The 17,087-nt window shown below is 43.4% G+C and overlaps 1 protein-coding gene across 1 annotated transcript in view; it reads left to right on the top strand.

Moving 5' to 3' along the window:
• LOC142244438 (ubiquitin-conjugating enzyme E2 E2) overlaps window positions 1-17,087 on the top strand; it is a 329,602-nt gene that overhangs the window by 127,406 nt on the left and 185,109 nt on the right. The window lies entirely within an intron of this gene.

Below are 17,087 nucleotides of genomic sequence, written 5' to 3'. Positions count from 1 at the left end.
TGTGGATTTTTTTTTAAAGTTTGCATCAAAGATACAACATTTTGACATACCTTTAAAAGGGAAGTGCATATTTAAAGAGTACCCTTGTTTTAATTGTTATTTCATAAATCAATAGTAGACATAGAAATAAGAAACTTTGCAATATATCTTATTAGAGAAATCTGCTTCTTTCGCCTCCTATACTGATCTTTCATTTTTAAAATTCTCAACTCCTGGGTAAAATCTGTCTTCAGTGAAGATTTCTCCATTACTGAGCTATCATAAACGGGGAGAGGAATATGGGTGTAAGCCACGCTAAAACCACAGAATCCAGAAGATTTAAATAAATCCCTTTATTTTCATAAGTCTACACGTTTTAGAGATAAATTCCTTCTCCTTCTTCAGGACAAGGGGAAAAAAAAGGTATGAAAATAAAGGGATTTATTTATATCTTCTGGATTCTGTGATTTTAGCGCGGCTCACACCCGTATTCCTCTCCCCGTTTATGATACTATTAACCTTTGGGGCCGCTGCTGACCACCACCGTTACTTGCGCAAAAAGGAGTTGTGACTGGCACAACCCCACCAGGTGAGTGCGTTTCTAGCACTAGACTAAATCCCCCATACCGGGTAAGACCCTATTTTGCACTTTTATTCCACAGTTGCATCACGTTCCTTTACTGAGCTAGGAGATGGCAGTTACTTCTGATAAGATACTATGTAGAAAGGATGGGGAAGCTCTGCCTTTTCCTCCTTTCTCTGCCTCTAGTTCCTTCCTTCTCCCTCTGCCTCTAGTTCCTTCCTTCTCCCTCTGCCTCTAGTTCCTTCCTCCTCCCTCTGCCTCTAGTTACTGCCTTATCCCTCTGCCTCTAGTTACTGCCTTATCCCTCTGCCTCTAGCTCCTTCCTCCTCCCTCTGCTTCTAGTTCCTTCCTCCTCCCTCTGCTTCTAGTTCCTTCCTCCTCCCTCTGCTTCTAGTTCCTTCCTCATCCCTCAGCCTCTAGCTCATCTCTTTCCTCTGTTTTTAGCTTCTTCCTCCTCCCTCTGCCTTTTAGCTCCCTCCTCTTTCCTCTGCCTCTAGCTCCTTCCTCTTTCCTCTGCCTCTAGCTCCTTCCTCTTTCCTCTGCCTCTAGCTCCTTCCTCCTCTCTCTACCTTTAGCTCCTTTCTCCTCCCTCTATCTTTATCTCCTCCCTCTATCTTTATCTCCTCCCTTTATCTTTAGCTCCTCCCTTTATCTTTAGCTCCTTCTCCCTCTGCCTCTAGCTCCTTCCTCCTCCCTCTGCTTCTAGCTCATTCTTCATCCCTCTATCTTTAGCTCATTTTCCTCTTTCTATCTTTAGCTCTTTCCTCCTCCCTTCGGATCTAGCTCCTTCCTCCTCACTCTATCTCTAGCCCCTTCATCCTCCCTCTGCTTCTAGTTCCTTCCTCAGTTCTTTGCCTCTAGTTCTTTCCTTCTCCCTCAGCCTCTAGCTCCTTCCTCCTCCCTCTGGATCTAGCTCCTTCTTCTTTCCTCTTCCTCTAGCTCCCTCCTCCTCCCTCTGGATCTTGCTCCTTCCTCTGCCTCTAGCTCCTTCTTTATCTCTCTGCCGTTAGCTCCTTTCTCCTCCTCTTCTTTATCTCTTTCCTCCTCACTCTATCTTTAGCTTCTCCCTTTATCTTTAGCTCCTTCCTCCTCCCACTGCCTTTAGCTCCTTCCTTCTCCCTCTGCTTCTAGCTCTTTCCTCCTCCCTCAGGCCTCTAGCTCCTTCCTCATCCCTCTGCCTTTAGCTCCTTTCTCTTCCCTCTATCTTTAGCTTTTTCCTCCTCCCTCTATCTTTAACTCCTCCTTTTATTTTTAGCTCCTTCTTCCTCCCTCAGCCTCCAGCTTCTTCCTCTTCCCTCTGACTCTAGCTCCTTCTATCGACATAAAATCTCATCACTAACAACTGCCAGCTCCTATCTCAGGAATTTGGGAAATCTGTCTTCACTAAATACAGATTTTACCTGGGAATTGAAAATTTTGAGAATGAAAGATTAGTCCCGATGGAGAAAGAAACAGATTTCTCCAAAAATATATATTATGTTTATTTTCATCTGTACTATTAACTTAAGAAAAAAATATAAACAAAATGGTTACTCTTTACTGTAAATGCATGGCTGAATGCAAACCACAACTTCCAAAAAAAATTGTTCATGCTGGGGAAAATCCATCAAAGCTGAATTAAATCAACAGATTCAAAAACAGGACCTAACAAATTGCACTGTATTTATACCAAAATTCTTGAGATTCTCTACTAATATAGATTTCTCTAAATTAAAATATGTGTCTGTAGATTTTAAAGTTATAGCTATGTATTTTTCTGTGATTTTTTTTTATTTTTGAAAATGTTGCAACTTAAAGAGAGTGCTTTACTCATCATATCCAGGTTCAGCACCAAGTCTCCTTCAGTGCCCCGACCGTTGCAGTTTGTCTGCAGCGCAGACACGTCGATAGTGCTGCAGCCAATCACTGAGCCATCAATATCGGCATCAAATATTCCTAAAGTCCTTATAATTTATGATTGATGAACTGTATTGTACAGTTGAGCAAAATGATCCACAGGACCCCGGTCCAGCTTCCATGTTGGTAGGCCATTTCTTCCGAACCAGAGCCCTATGATTGATTCTCCTACCTGCCGGCATCCCCGTCTCCTCTTCTAATTTGTAGCTGTGACATCATGCTTGCACCGTATTGCAACTATGATGTCGTGTCGAACCTACTAATTAAGCTAGGAATGCCGGTAGGTAGGAGGCAGCCACGGACTACTAACTTGGCCATTGGACCATGGTCCTGCTAATCTTTTTGTTCTATTTTGTCACATTGTAACTTGTATTTTATTCATTTAAATCCTTGATGTTCTATGTTTAGGAGTTCATTGTCCTGTACTATCCACTGACGGACAGCCTTCCCTGTATGACTGGAGAAAGCTGTCAGCTATTAATTAGGACACTCACTGGACTCAGAAATATGGAGAGTGTAGAGATTTAAATGACTAAAATGCAAATTACATTGGATCTTTTCCCAAAAAACTATATCATATCCACCTGCTCTATACCATGCTGCCCCCAGATAGGACACCATGTCGGGTTCCCTTTAACCCCCCCCCCCCCCCCGCTCCCCTTGATTTTAGGTGATATGTGATTCCGTGAAGTAGCAGCTGAATAAATGGTTTAATGTGAGTTTAAACTAAAGATGAGCTTTTTGTCTTCTTCCAAATGTTATCACGTATGCCTAAATACCCATTAAGTGCTAAGATGCTTACTACCACAGTTGTATCCACAAGTGCCTACCAAAGCTTTCGGGACAAAATAGATACAAAGAGTTTGTCTGACTGCCAAGATCATCCTCAGGTTTCTGCAGCAGATCAGTGTGTATGTAATGTGAATCATGTTTTCACTTCCAGTAATTGAGATTTAGATATTTTTGTGCAAACACTTTTTTGAGTCTGTATGTTTGCCTGCCAACTAAACGCCCGGCAACGTGTTGAAATAAGTGACAAGTGCCAAAAGCATTCAAGTGTCCTTCAAGTTCGGCTGTTCTTGAGCAGACTATTTACACCCACTAACTAAATCTTCTCAGCCTTTCCACATATCCCGTGTGTGCAGTAACGTGACACTCTAGGGTTAGGTTTCCAAAAGAGCAACTCATCAAACCACAATCTCATTAAGTGGAAGCGCAGAGCTAAGGGCTAAGTATTCTACACATAAGCTGCTGCTAATGTCCCTGTGTTCTGAATTGTTCAAGTATTCTGAACGTTAATGCCAGCGTTTAATAAAATGGCTTTACTAAGACGGCGTGGTGAACAGGATCCTCAGGGGCGTGTCTTTAGGCTGCTCTGTATTATTACCCTATAAGCCACACCTCCTTGGAAAAGATCATAAAATCAGCTTAAAATAAAGAGTCCAGCATTTCTGGAGTCACATGACAACTTTTAAAATAGTCATAATACTAAGGAGCAATAGGAATAAAAAGTGCAAAACTGGATCTTTTTCTTAAAGAACACTGACCTTTAATTGACTTCCGTCAGTGTGAAGCTGCATACTCAACAGTAATGACCCATTATCAGTCTTCTTATTGGTTATTAAGAAGCCACATTAAACTTGTTCACCTTATGATTTTTGTGTAGGTTTTCTCCTCTGATTAATACTAAGATAACAATTTTGGGCTTGATGTATCGGGGTAATACATGAGTACTGACACGTGTTTACTGGAGGATATAGTCACCAAGATTTAGGCACATCATGGTCTCTGCCACACTAATAAAGTATTCAAACACAAGTTACACAAACACGGTTTTTTTTGTTCACTTTTTATTAAATTTGGGTAAAAAAATGTTAAACATTAATAAATATTCACTTGAGTCTGGTAAACCAAAATATCTCCCATTATGCCATGAAGGAGATCTGGGGAGTCCAGGGTTTACTCTCAGATTATGGACCGTTACAGTACAATTAGGATATGTTCATATTTGGTGTTTTTGCTAATCCCAGCCTAACTGTCCCTGTATCTAGTAGATAAAGAGATCTTTATAAAAAGTATTTCTAAAGATCTTATATCGTATGCTAATGAGCGAGGGGACTAGTCCCCTATGCATTACTTCCCTTAGCTAGTCGGCTCCATTAGAATATTAATATGTCCCTGTGGGTTTGCTATCATGCTAATGAATACGCAGTATCAGAAGATGATCTCACCTCTCTGCCGCCATCGCGTCTGATGCTGGATTTCGGCTCAGTGCGCAAGACCCCAGAGTTTTGGTCATGCGCACTATAAAGCCGGGTGTATGCATCCTGTATTCAAACTAAAGTAGTGCGAATGACCCAATCTCCAGGATCATGTGCACTGAGCCGAAATATGCTAATGGAGCCGACTAGCCAGGGGAACTAACGCCCAGGGGACTAGTGCCCTCGCTCATTAGCATATGGTAAAAGATCTTTAGAAATACTTTTTCTAAAGATCCCTTTATCTATGCTAGTGTATACAGGGATAGTTAGGCAGGGATTAGCAATATACATCCAGAACTGCTCGTGGTCCTGGGTGCATATTGGACCTGACAGGTTCCCTTCAAAACTCATGGTTTTTTTGCATTTTGTGCATGCTTGCATTTTGTTCCTCTCATTTATTAGAATAGGAGGAAAATGCAGCAAAAATGCAGAAAAAATTGACATGTTGTAGATTTTAAAGAACACCCAGCAGCTCAAAAATGGAAGAATTTTTTAAATCTTTCATTTCTCCAGGAAAAAAAGGCAAAAAAATGCTGTAAAATCGTCACATAAAATATCACCCTTGGATGTTCAGAGGGAAATCAAACCCTCTCCACACCATGGATGACGGCTATCTCAGCCGTCTCACGTGCACGGGTCGTCAGCCGGGGGACCTCTCCTGGGCTTCTTATAAGAGGGCCATTGATGGACATATTTATCTCAGGTAGATCAAAAGTATTGTCACCCCAAAATCAGACATGCTGGATCCTTATCTCCCCTGACAATCATCTGGCATATTAGACTCTCAGCTGAACCCACCAATATGATCTGGCTCAGCTCACATCAATGTGTAGTGTATGGGGGGCTTCAGATTTACCCGAAGAGCCTGATATACAGCTTGCTGTTTAAGATAAGAAGGCAAACTAGTGACATTGAACGTGAAGGTATATTAACAATAACCTCTTTGGATTCAAATTTTCCACTTAACACAACATTTAGTGTTCACTAATGCTGATCTTAATTTTTTTTTTTTTTAAGTATTACACCACCATACAACAAAAAAAAATAGATTAAAATATGTATTATTCACATTGGAGGTCATGTATAAAATTGGGAGTACATAAAGGGAATCTGTGAGGTAAAGAAAAAAATCCAATTTTCCTGAAAACATAGTTGTAATTGTCAGGTAAATAGCATTTTAAACATTTTTGCCCAGCTTAGTGGAAAAGCAGCTACAGAGATAACATTAAGGCCCTGTCACACACAGAGATAAATCTGCGGCAGATCTGTGGTTGCAGTGAAATTGTGGACAATCAGTGCCAGGTTTGTGGCTGTGTACAAATGGAACAATATGTCCATGATTTCACTGCAACCACAGATCTGCCAAAGATTTATCTCTGTGTGTGACGGGGCCTTTAACCTCATAACGACGGCCGTACGACTTAAAGCGGCGGCAAAACAGGGTACTTATTCTGTTCCGCCGCTTTAAAGCGGCGGCCCGAAAAAACCCTGTAGCGACCCCCAGCGACCGAAAATCTCGGGGGTTTCAGCTACCGGGGGTAGCTGAGACCCCCCAGATTATGAATCGGGGTGTTTTTTTTGGACCCCGATCATGTGATCGGCGGTATACACCGTATACCGACGAACACATGAAAAAAAAAGAAATGGCCGGTAAAACTGATTTCTTTTTCATCTGACATGATCAAACATGTCAGATGAGAAAGAAATCTAACCCCCTAGTGCCCCCAAAGCCCCCGGTACCGGAGAGTCCCCCCACCCCCACCCCTACCCCCACCGGACATCCAAAATGGCGCCGAAGCGCACAGAAAACTGCCGCCGGCGCCGGCTCTGCAGTCATTTCCCTCCGATCTGAAATGATCAAACATTTCAGATCGGAGGGAAATGTCCTCCCCCTGACCCCTCCTCCGGTCCACCGGAGCCCTCTGGTCACCGGAGCCCCCTCCGGTTCTCCAGAGCCACCACCCCCCTCCCCCCTCCGGAGCGTGGAAGATGGCGGCGCACAGCGCGCGGCCGCCTTCATTCTGCTCTTTCTGCCGCATGTGACACGTCACATGCGGCAGAAAGGTGTCCCCAGGTCCCACTAGGTCACCCCCCCCCCAAGCCCCCGGTTATACGTTACCTGTCTGCCGCTCCGGGCCCGCGATCGCCGCCTCCTTCTTCAATGCTGGCGGCGCATGCGCAGACAGCGGCTGTCAGCTGGATCCCTGCAAGCAGGGATCCTGCTGACGTCGCTGATGCACAGGCTCCACTGTGGACCGGGGGAGGGTGAGTGCAGTGATCTGCAGCCACACTCCTCACATGGAGAGGCTGCTGTTCCAGAAAATGGGGGGTACGTTCTGTGAGCGTGCCCCTCATATTCTGGAATGAGGTTACTGCAGGTCACTCTGCCCTAGGTTGGACCGGGGCAGTGTGAGTGCAGTATTCTCAGATTACTGCACCCACACTGCTCATGGAGAGCTTGCTCTTCCAGAAAATGGGGGATACGTTCCCTGAACGTGCCCCCCATATTCTAGAAGATCCAGAGTCGGCGCGGGACCTCCAAAATGGATTACAGCGACCGGAATTTCTTTATTTTCAATAAATTGGTAAAAGAGGAATGTTTCGGGGAGTGTTTTTTCAAATAAATTTTTTTTTTGTCTTTTTTTTTCTATTACTGACTGGGTTAGTGATGTCGGGTATCTGTTCAGATGCCGTGACATCACTAACCCCAGGGCTTGATGCCAGGTGACATTACAGCTGGTATCAACCCCATATATTACCCCGTCTGCCACCGCACCAGGGCGCGGGATGAGCTGGGGCGAAGCGCCAGGATTGGCGCATCTAATGGATGCGCCACTTCTGGGGCGGCTGCGGCCTGCTATTTTTAGGCTGGGAAGAGTCCAATAACCATGGCTCTTCCCACCCTGAGAATACCAGACCCCAGCTGTCCGCTTCACCTTGGCTGGTGATCTAATTTGGGGGGGACCCCACGTTTTTTTTTTTTTTTTAAAAAACGCCTGGGGAGCCCTCCAAATTGATCACCAGCCAAGGTGAAGCTGTCAGCTGTGGTTTGCAGGCTACAGCTGTCTGCTTTACCCTAGCTGGCTATCAAAAATAGGGGGGACCCCACGTCGTTTATTTTAATTATTAATTTTTTGGGGGGCTAAATACAAGGCTAGGCACCCTTTAGTGCCACATGAAAGGCACTAAAGGGCGCCAGCTTAGAATATGCAGGGGAATGGGACGTTATATTTGTTTGACATCTATCCATTCATCCATTGTAGCATTTTACGCTGTGTGCCCACAATCAGGGTTTGCAGCGTTTTGGGCGCAGAGTGTTTTCCCTGTGTCCATAACACTGCGTTGTGCAGTAGAAGCACAGTGGAAGGATTTTTAGAAATCCCATGCCCAATGTGCTTCTTTTCTCCGCAGCATAAACCGACCTGTGGCGCAGCTTCCCGAGCCTCAGCATGTCAATTTATGCTGCGGAGATGAGTGTTCTCTGCAGGTAGCATAGAGCTCCACAGCGGCCTGAACCCAAATCGTGGGCTTGGGCAGCTGCGTTCTCCCGTGGACAACACTCACATCTCTGCAGGAGGCTGACACTGTGTACTAGATGCCGTGTCGCTGGATCATGGCCACAGAGCCTAACAGTGAGACATTTGTTGCTACAGCAACATTTTTGTGAAGTACCTGTGGATTCAAAATGCTTACTATACTCCTGAATAAAATCCAGTTTCCAAAATGGGGTCACTTGTGGGGGTTTTCTGATGTATAGGTACCCAAGGGGCCCTGCTAATGTGACATGGTGCGCGCAATTTATTTCAACTTTTCCAGAATTCAAATGGTGCTCCTTCCATTCCAAGCCCTCCCATTTATCCAAACAGAGGTTTTTGGCCACATGTGGGGTATCCCTGTGCTCATAAGACATTGGATAACAACCTGTGGGGTCCACGGTTTGTTGTTGTCGCTTGAAAAAGTGAGAAATTTGATGCTAAAGCAACAGTTTTGTGAAAAAAATGAAAATTTTCAATATGGCAACCTAAGCTTATCAAATTCTGTGAAGTACTCGTGGATTCAAACTGCTCACTATACACCTTGATAAAAGCCTTGAGGTGTCTTGTTTCCAGAATGAAGTCACTTGTGGGGGACCGCCACTGTTTAGGCACCTCAGGGGCTCTCCAAATGCAACCTGGCGTCCGCTATTGATTCCAGCCAATTTTGCAGTCAAATGGCACTCCTTCCCTTCCGAGCCCTGCCATGCGCCCAAACAGTTGATTTCCACCACATATAAGGTATCGCCAAACTCAGGAGAAATTGCACAATAAATGTTATGCTGAATTTTTTCCTTTTACTCTTGTAAAAAAAAAAGCTACCTGGTTGAAATAACAATTTTGTGGTAAAATTTTATTTTTTTTTTTCATGGCTCAACGTTATAAAATTCTGTGAAGCACCTGAGGGTTCAGGGTACTCACCAAACATCTAGATAAATTCCTTGAGGGGCCTAGTTTCCAAAATGGGGCCACTTGTGCGGGGTTTCTGCTGTTTAGGTACCTTAGGGGTCCTCCAAATGTGACATGGTGCCCGCAATCTTTTTCAGCCAAATTTCCTTTCCAAAATTCAAATATTGCTCCTTTCGTTCCAAGCCCTCCCATTTGTCCAAACAAAGGTTTCAGACCACATGTGAGGTATCACCGCGCTCATAAAAAAGTGGTTAACAAACCTTGAGGTCAAATTTTTGGAATTACCTCTTGAAAAAGTGAGAAAATTGATGCTAAAGCAACATTTTTGAGAAAATTATTAAAATTTTCAATATGACAACGTAACGTTAACAAAATCTGTGAAGTACCTGTGGATCTAAAATGCTCACTATACCCCTAGATAGAAGCCTTGAGGGGTCTAGTTTCCAAAATGGTGTCACTTGTGAGGGATTTCTTCTGTTTAGGTACCTTAGCGGACCTGTAAATGCAACATGGTGCCCGCAATCTATTTCAGCCAAATTTGCTTTCCAAAATTCAAATATTGCTCCTTCTGTTCCGAGCCCTCCCATTTGTCCAAACAGAGGTTTCTGACCACATGTGGGGTATCGGCGCGCTCATAAGAAAGTGGGGAACAAGTTTTGAGGTCCATTTTGTTGTGTTATTTCTTCTAAAAGTGAATAAATTTGGGTTAGAGCAACATTTTTAGGTAAAATTTAATTTTTGCTTTTTTTCATTCCACATTGCTTTTGTTCATGTGAAGCACCTGAAGGGTTAATAAACTTCTTGAATGTGGTTTTGAGTACTTTGGGGGGTGCAGTTTTTAGAATGGTGTCACTTTTGGGTATTTTCTGTCATCTAGGCCTATTGAAGTCACTTCAAATGTGATGTGGTCCCTAAAAAAATGGTTTTGTAAATTTTGATGTAAAAATGAGAAATTGCTGATAAACTTTGAACCCCTCTAACTTCCTAACAAAAAAAAATTTTGTTTCCAAAATTGTGCTGATGTAAAGTAGACATGTGGGAAATGTTATTTATTAACTATTTTGTGTCACAGAAATCTCTGGTTTAACGGTATAAAAATTCAAAAGTTGAAAATTGCTAAATTTTCAAAACTTTTGCCAATATTCAATTTTTTTCATAAATAAACACAAAAAATATTGTCCTAAATTTGGTACTAACATGAAGTCCAATATGTGACGAAAAAACAATCTCAGAATCACCGGGATCCGTTGAAGCGTTCCAGAGTTATAACCTCATGAAGTGACACTGGTCAGAATTGCAAAATTTGGTCTGGTCATTAAGGTGAAAATTAGCTCCGTCACTAAAGGGTTAAGTGATATTGTCCCTGCAGCCGCTCACTTCTAGTCAACTTGGGGGTGCAGGGGGTTGTAATCGTCACTGCACAGTGAGCAGGATGTAATGACTCCCCTGTACCCTGACTAGCATTCTGCTTTGCAGTGTATGTGACGGTGTGTGCGCAGAGCAGGCACTAAGTTCCAGTGCAGGGGCGGGATTAAATCCTGCTCTTCAGCATACCCAGTGTGTGTGCAAAGCAGGTGCTCAGTTATGGTGCAGGGGAGTGATTACATACTGCCTACTGTGAAATGGGTTGTGTCTGTAACTTCTCCCGGGACTACTTCAATGATTGGAAGTAAGCAGCTGCAGGGAGGATAGAACTTTATTTTCTTCCTGCAGTTCCAGTAAACCATCCAATTATGTTTAATAGGATATTTCTTTTTCTTTCTTTCTTACTTTTTTTTCTTTTTTCCTTCCTCCTTTCCTTCCTTTTTCCTTTACTTCCTTACTTCATTCATCCTTTCCTTCTTTCCTTCCTTCCTTCCATACTTACTTCCTTCCTCCTTTCCTTCCGTCCTTCCTTCCTCCTTTACTTCCTGCCTTCCTCCTTTCCTTCCTTTCTTCCTTCCTTCCTTCTTTCCATCCTTCCTTCCTTCTTTCCATCCTTCCTTCCTTCTTTCCATCCTTCCTTCCTTCCTTCCATCCTTCCTTCCATCCTTTCCTTCCTTCTTTCCTCCTTTCTTCCTTCCTTCCATCCTTTCCTTCCTTCTTTCCTCCTTTCCTTCCTTCCTCCTTTCCTTCCTTCCTTCCTTCCTTCCTCCTTTCCTTCTTTTCTTTCTTCCTTCATTCCATCCTTCCTTTCCTTCCTTCCTCCTTTCCTTCCTTCCTTCCTCCTTTCCTTCTTTTCTTTCTTCCTTCCTTCCATCCTTCCTTCCATCCTTCCTTCCTTCCTTCCTTTCCTTCCTTCCCTTCCTTCCCTTCCTTCCTTCCCTTCATCCTTATTTTAGCTGACCAGTTCCCTTTAATTGCTTAGGAACGTATATTATAACATAGAAATTGGTTTACAGTATAAATATTATCTGTAATATGCCTATAAAAGAGCTCATGACAGGAACAGATTACACACCATTATCACTCCCCTATCACAGGGAACACATCTCTATTGAGTTTTTTTTTGTTGCGGATGTTTTCTTCATTGATCATTTGCGTTTATTTGTCATATATCTCCTGTCCAGCCCTTTTGGCTACTGATAAGTTTATGTGGCATTCACAAGTCTTCTTTCTACTATTAATGAATGGCTTGGAGTCATTGTTTGCATGGTTATATTGACCCACGCTATGGAACCATGTCCCGTAAATTTCCATTATACAAAGTTGTAATGCATAAGGGATCAATGAGCAGAAACTAATTTTATTTGCTGAGAGAATGCATTGCTTTGGCCATAATGTCACACTTGACACCTGACATATTAGGCTGCTTTCACACTACGTTTATTTAACATGCGTCAGGAACGTTTTTTTGCTGCAAAAGCGGATCCTGCTTTTACAGCAAAAAACGCATGCTAACGCATCTGTTATTTTGCAGGATCCTGTCACTGGATGTTTAGGGGCGGGCATTGGAGTCATGTGATCGGGAGTGAGGGGAACTAAACGTGCCAGACTGGGAGCCGGCTTCTGACAGCTGCAGACGCTCGTAACCAAGGTAAACATCGGGCTTGGATACCCGATATTTATCTTGGTTATGAGTGTCTGCAGCTGCTAGAAGCAGGGCTGCCTGCACACGTAACCAACGTAAACATCAGGTAACTAAGACAAGTGGTTACCCGATATTTACCTTGGTTACGAGTGTCCGCAGCTCTCAGGTGGGAGAGAGAGGGAGGAGAGGAAGGGGGAAAGACAGAGATAGAGAGGGTGAGGGAGGGAGGAGGAGAGAGAGACAGATCACGCGAGACTGGTTCTGGGCATGCTCAGTACTTTCTGGGCATGCTCAGTACAAAAGCAGGATCCTGTTACAACGCAACTCAACGCATTCTGCTAGGCAGGATCCAGCGCTCATTGAAATGCATTGCAGCTCGCGGCGCAATGTGAAGGATCCTGTGAGATGTGTTATTTTGACAAAGGTAAAAAACGCTACAAGTAGCGTTTTTGAAACATGTTAAAATAACGCAAAAGTACGGATCCTGTGTCTAACGCACGCAAACGCATGCGAACGCAGGTGGACGCGAGTACATTGCAAATGCATTGAAGTGAAAACGCATTTGCACTGGATCCGTTTTTCCGCTAAAAAACGTTATGGACGGATGTTAAATAAACGTAGTGTGAAACCAGCCTTACATGCGTTATTATCAACTTTCAGCTCAATTTCTAGACAGATGATTAATTTCCAACCGGCAGAACATTTGCTAAGATGATGTGTGGACGGCTTTAACTGCTAAATAATTTGTAGGGGCTTCAGTGAATTGCCCGAGGCTTATATCTACTTAAATAAGTATCATATTACGCTTGTTACCTGATCATTTCCACTTGGCGAGACAGTTAATCAATGTAGGCTTAGAAATCCTTCAAGAGTCCGTGTATTTATTGTGTCTAAAATGTTAACGATTTGCTTTAGATTTCCGACCTAATGACATCGATCTTAAAGATATTCTCCACTTTAGACCTTCTTACTTTTTAGAAGGGTCTCTAGACCAAAGGCTGACTCAAGACACGCTCAGTGCCTGTGTAACAAGCCATTAGACAATCATCGATCTGTAAATATCTACGGCTGGTCAGTCATTTATCACTACAAAGTCAGGTAGTATAAACCCACCCGAAACCTTTAAATTCCCTGCAGCACCATCACGGGAGAAACTAAGCATTACACTGTGGTATTTACAATTCATTCATTGTCTTTCTAATGCCCAGGCTCGGTCTTTTAGAATCAGAGACACAGCCCGATTCATCAAGACCAACATTGTCCTTGCCGATCTCGATGAGGGGACATGTCGGAGCCAGACTCCTGATTTATGAAGGGGTGCACACCTCTACATGCATCTAGAGCGCCTCATGAATGCCATGCACCTCCGTACACTATGCCACAATTCTCACTCCAGTCAGGTACTGGAGTGAGATTTCTGACGTAGGGGATGCCACTGCTCATCATGAATTAGCTAAGCTGTGGCATCTCGCCGTGCACCCGTCCCGTCACAGCTCCACCCATTTTGGCTGGGAGAAACTGGTGTAAAAAAGCCAAAAGTTGCAAAGGTTAAGCAGAACTCTTGAGTTGTGCCTAAATTTTGTGACTTTTTAAAAACTTTCCCACCAGAATTGTGGCGTGAAAGCTTTGATGAATCTGGACCACAGTGTTTCTAACCTCCTTTTACATTGGAGCTTCAGTTAATTAAACTTTTAAACTAAGCTGAGCACTGTTTAGTCCACAGCTATTGCTACTTACCTCTTTTGTGTACACACGCCATACATCAGCTAAGCGTGTATATATGTGGGAAACGGGTCATAATATAGTGGCAGAAAAAAATCTGTGCTTTTCTCACCCTTCCCAGGTCCATCACTCAGTCTCCAGCGCTGCTCCTAGTATCTGGTATTGTCTGCAGTAGTGATGAGTGAGCACTACCATGCTTGGGTGCTCGGTACTCGTAACGAGCAGTTAGATGCTCGGATGGGCCTGACTCAACTACCCTAGTATGATGTAAGTCAATGGGGAGTTCAAGCATTTTTCCAAAAGAGAGTTCCCCATTGACTTCTATTATACTTGAGTCGCGGCCATCCAAGCTTCAATCTGCTTGTTACGTGTATCGAGCACCCGGGCAAGGTATTGCTCGCTCATCACTAGTCTGCAGTAATGACATCATATTGGCCACGCTGTAGCCAGTCCCCGACCTCCGTGTCCCATGCAGTGCCGCTGAGCTCCGTTATTGGCTGCACCTCTATCGACAATTACCGGTACGGGAAGCAGCAGCAGAGACACGGTGCTGAGCCCAGGGAGCGCGAGTAATGCCTAATTTTTTTTTATTTATTATTTTGAAGAAGCTGAATGTGGATAATGGGTTTTTCTAAACTAGAAAACCCTTTTAAAAACCAAGCTATTGTAGTTTGAAATCCAGAATGCACAACTCTTCTTTCCTCTGATACCTGCAGCCAGAATCCCCCAAACACATTAATGTCCCACCAAAACCATTGTGTTTAGTCCAACATTCATGTCTTGTTCTTGGCCATCATATTTCACCATCTAACTTCTCTATTCATTTTTGTGTTCCAAATTTTTAATTTTCTTTTTTTTTTTCCAAGAAGTGTTAATACTTTTTACTTTCATTATTTTCTTAGAGTTTTTATGGTTAACCCTCTTTTTAGGGTTAGGGTACGTGCCCACGATCAGGGTTCACAGTGTTTTGGATGCAGCGTGTTTTCACAGTGTCACAAACGCTGCATTGTACAATACAAGCACAGTGGATGGGATTTCTAGAATGCCCACTGTGCTTGTTGCAGTGAAAACTGACCTGTGGTGCGGCTTTCTGAGCCGCAGCATGTCAATTCTGTGCCGTGGAGATGCGAGCGTTCTCCGCAGGGAGAACACTGCCAGAGCCCGGACCGTGGGCACAAGCAGCTGCAGTCTCCTGCGGAGGAGACGCGTGGCCCCGCAGGTCAGGAGCCGCCACGTCCAGGACGCAGCGGGTTCTGATCGTGTGCACATACCCTTATAAATAATTCATTATGTAAATAGTGTGTGTTGATTACTTACTATTTTGCATATTTACTGATCCTGTTTTCCTTTACAAAGGGTAGACATATTTTTCACTATACTTGCTTGGATGGAAAGACTTTTTTAGCAGTTTCCTTCTTTCCTTGCGATCTCCTTTCTTTGTTTCTCTAGCCCTAGAGGTTAGCTTATTTTGTTGCTTAGTTTTCTTATGTGTTTTTGTTATATCAAAATTACTTTTCTAATAATAGCATTCTATTAGGTGACTAACAGACGGTGCTTGTGTCGAGATCATTCATCATACATAAATGGAATTAATTGCTTTAAACCATATTCATACACTTGTGTTTTGCATTGCAAGTACGGAGAATAATGCACAGGCTGCTAACAAGTATCCCGACCCAAACTCTGCAGCCTCGTATATAAGCCTGTTGGTTGTCTCATTTGGGTCAGGAGACCTGGGATCCATCCGTGCATCACGGTCTGTTCTTGGGCCTTGAAACACAAATCTGTGAATCCAGCACGATCATTTCCACTATCTTCTGCTCTCATTTTACCTTTTGTTATACAGTATGTATGCACAATAAAATATTCTAAGGCATTTACTAATAGGGATGATCGAATACCTCAAATATTCGGCTATGCCCATATTCGATGAATAGGTCACCGCTATTCGACTATTTACGAATATTCGATGCGCAATGTAAGTCTATGGGAAACCCGAATAGTTGCCGAATAGCAACTATTCGGGCTTCCCATAGACTTTTATTGCACATCGAATATTCGCATAGCGGCGACCTATTCGTCGAATATTCGCGAAGCAGAATATTGCCGAATATTTGTGATATTCGATCATCCCTAATTAGGCTACTTTCACACTTGCGTTGGACGGCTTCCGTAGTATTGCGTTGTGCAACGGATGCGTTGCATATAGTGGCACAACGGATGCTACAGATCGTACAAAACAACGGAAAGCTTTTTTTTTTCTTTATTTTTTTTCTTCTTTACAGTTTTACCAGCAGCAGACTATTTTGAACGATCAGCTGATCGCTCTCAATAGCCGGCGGCCGGGCGGGTACTCTGCTGAACGTTCGACCACCGAGAGACAAAATAAAGTTTGGGATTTTTTTTTAAAAAAAAAAAAAAAAAGAGCATGTGCAGTGAAACCCTACAAATTGCGCTGCTCAAAACAACGTTACATGCCGTGTTTCTTCCGCCCGACGCAGCGTCAAAATAACGACACTGCGTCGTCCAGCGGATGCAACGCTGACACTTGCGTTACAGTGCGTTGTCCATACAAGTCTATGGAGAATAGTGCAGTGCGTTAACGGACTGCGCTATTCTCCATAGTGACGGACTGCGCTGAATGCAAGTGTGAAAGTACCCTTACTAACAATAGGCAGAGCTACTGCCACTGAGTACAGAGCGCAGATCAGGCAGCTGGTGAAGTTTCTGGTTGACCTATAGTTAATAAAATACAAATCGCAACATAAACCAGTAGAATTTCCCTGGCTTTTCCATAAAAGTGATGAATTTAATTTAACCCCCAGCTGGTGAAGCTGCAGGAGGAACATATTAACCTCGTGCGCAGCCAAAGAAACCTAACAGCTTGTGAAAGGGAAAAGAACACAACAAAGTAAAGTGGAGTTAAATATAAAGTAGAGTGAAAGTTGTGTAAAAATATTAAAGGAACTGACGTGACGAAGATTAAAGGGAATCTGTCAGCAGATTTTTGCAATGTAATCTGAGGGCATGCATGTATACTGTAGGGGTTAAGACCGAGATTTCAGCGATGCTTCTCTTATCACACTGTGTGATGTTCAATAGGACTTTAGATAAAGTTCTGTTCGGAACTTGGACTTGACCTGAACCCAATGGATGTCACAGATTGGGCAGCTTGGGTCGCCAGGCTTGGGTCG

This window comes from Anomaloglossus baeobatrachus, chromosome 6, assembly GCF_048569485.1.
Source record: "Anomaloglossus baeobatrachus isolate aAnoBae1 chromosome 6, aAnoBae1.hap1, whole genome shotgun sequence".
Taxonomy (NCBI): domain Eukaryota; kingdom Metazoa; phylum Chordata; class Amphibia; order Anura; family Aromobatidae; genus Anomaloglossus; species Anomaloglossus baeobatrachus.
The sequence above is the reverse complement of the archived record's forward strand: the minus strand, read 5'-3'. Positions and strand labels throughout refer to the sequence as shown.